Here is a 2,500-nt window from a genome sequence, read left to right on the forward strand (position 1 = left end):
GACACACTCTGTGTCGTGCTCGTGCTGCTTCGAGCTGTGACTCGATCGAGTATCAAGAGAGAGACAGAGGGAGGGACGGAGACGGGAAAGGGAGAGAAGCAGAAGGAGGAGACCTGAATGCTGGACAGTTGATGGGTGAGTTTGGGGGTGATACGAAATTGGTGGGGTGGTAAATAGTGAGGAGGATAGTTTTAGATTACAGGAGGATATAGACAGGCTGATCAGTGACAAGTAGAATTCAATCTGGATAAGTGTGATGTGATGCACTTGAGCAGGACAAACAAGGCAAGGGGAATACATGATGGGCGACAGGAACCTGGGAAGCAGCGAGGATCAGAGGGACCTTGGTGTGCTTGCACACTGCCCCTTAAGACAGCACGACAGGTGGATAAAGTTAAGAAGGCAGATGGTAAAGGGGCCTTTGTTAGCTAAAGTATAGAGTTTATGAGCAGGGAGGTTATGATGGAGCTGTATAAAACACTGGTTAGGGCACAGCAAGAGCACTGTGTGCCGTTCTGATCATCACACTATGGGAAGGATGTGATTACACTGGAAAGGGTACAGAGGCGATTCACCAGGACAGTGCCTGGGCTGGAGTGTTTCAGCTATGAGGAGAGGCTGGTTAGGCTGGGGTTGTTCTCCTCAGAGTAGAGAAGGCCGATGGGGAACAGGATTGAGGTGTACAAAATTGAAGGACCTAGATAGGGTAGATCGGAAAGAACCTTTCCCCTTTGTAAAGGGAGCAATAACCAGGGGGCATAGATTTAGAGTCGGGGCAGGAGATTTAGAGAAGATTTGAGGAAAAATCTTTTTCACACAGCACTAGCTAAATGGATACAAAATTGGCTTCTTGACAGAAGCTAGAGGGTGATTGTAGAGGGTTGTTTTTCAAACTGGAGGCCTGTTACCAGTGGTGTGCCTCAGGGATCGGTGCTGGATCCACTGTTTTTGTCATTTATATTAATGATTTGGATGAGAATGTAGGAGGCATGCTTAGTAAGTTTGTAGATGACACTAAGATTGGTGGCATAGTGGACAGTGAAGAAAGTTATCTCCGATTGCAAAAGGATCTTGACCAATTGGGCCAGTGGGCTGATGAATGGCAGATGGAGTTTAATTTAGATAAATGCGAGGTGATGCATTTTGGTAGATTGAAGCAGGGCAGAACTTACTCAGTTAATGGTAGGGCACTGGGGAGAGTTACAGAACAAAAAGGTCCGGGGTACAGATTCATAGCTCCTTGAAAGTGGAGTCACAGGTGGACAGAGTGGTGAAGAAGGCATTCAGCATTCTTGGTTTCATTGGTCAGAATATTGAATACAGGAGTTGGGATGTCTTGTTGAAGTTGTACAATGATATGGAGATGCTGCATTGGACTGGGGTAAGCACAGTAAGTCTCATAACACCAGGTTAAAGTCCAACAGGTTTATTTGGCAGCAAAAGCCACCAGCTTTCAGAGCGCTGACCCTTCGTCAGGTGAGTGGGCTCACCTGACGAAGGAGAAGCTCTCCTAAAACCAGTGGCGTCTGCTACCAAATAAAGAGGTAGTAGTAGAGGTGGGTCAATTTGTCCTTTATAAAGCATTTAGAGAGTTCCGTGGGTACGATGGGTATAGACAATGTGGGCCAAATGCGGGCAATTGGGACTAGCTTAGGGGTGTAAAAAATAGGGGCGGCATGGACAAGTTGGGCCAAAGGGCCTGTTTCCATGCTGTAAACCTCTATGACTCTAGGTAGTGGGAATCTGGAACCCACTGCCTGAAAGGGTGGTTGAGGCAGGAACCCTCACAATACTTAGGAAGCATTTAGGTGAGTGCTTGAAACACCATAGTGTACACAGGTATGGAGTAAGTGATGGAAAATAGGATTCGAATAGATAGATGCTTAATGGCCGATGCAGATAGAATTTTCTGTGCTATAGACCTCAAAGACTCTGTGGAGGGGGAGAGAGAGAACGAGAGGGGAAGGAGTGGGGGAGAGAGGGAAGGAAGGGGAGAGAGAGTGAGAGCGGAGAGGAATGGGAGAGTGAGATAGACAGGGGAGGGGGAATGAGAGAGAGAGAGGGGAGGGAGGTGGGGGGGGGTAGAGAGAGAGAGAAGAGGTTAGGGAGGGGGAGAAACAGAGACATAGAGGGAGAGGTACATAGAAAGAAGGGAGGGAGAGAGAGAAGGGGAGAGAGAGAGCAAGAGAAGACAGAAAAACGAATGTAGACAGAAGGGTAAAGGAACAAAGACAGAGTCACGAGAGACAGAGAGAGATGGTGTGTATTTCTCCAGCATTGTGCTGTTCCCAGGACAATCCCGAAGGAATTCCTGATCCAGGAGCAGTCACTGCGAGAATAGAGACAGTGAGAACTCAAAGCGACCCGTCTCCCACATCCCGGAGGATAGAAATTGGGAAATCACCCAAACAGGGGCTGGGTTGGTGCAGGAGCCTCACTCTGTCACTGAACACAGTGTGACCAGAAGATACCACACCCACACCCACACACACCCACCCAC

General features: G+C 48.2%; 1 protein-coding gene across 1 annotated transcript in view; it reads right to left on the reverse strand.

Annotated features, from left to right (window-relative positions):
- Nucleotides 1–2,500, reverse strand: part of LOC145348236 (gamma-aminobutyric acid type B receptor subunit 1-like) — a 226,536-nt gene that overhangs the window by 6,179 nt on the left and 217,857 nt on the right. The window lies entirely within an intron of this gene.

The sequence above is a fragment of the Carcharhinus amblyrhynchos genome, chromosome 9, assembly GCF_965287045.1.
Source record: "Carcharhinus amblyrhynchos chromosome 9, sCarAmb.v2.hapA, whole genome shotgun sequence".
Lineage (NCBI taxonomy): Eukaryota > Metazoa > Chordata > Chondrichthyes > Carcharhiniformes > Carcharhinidae > Carcharhinus > Carcharhinus amblyrhynchos.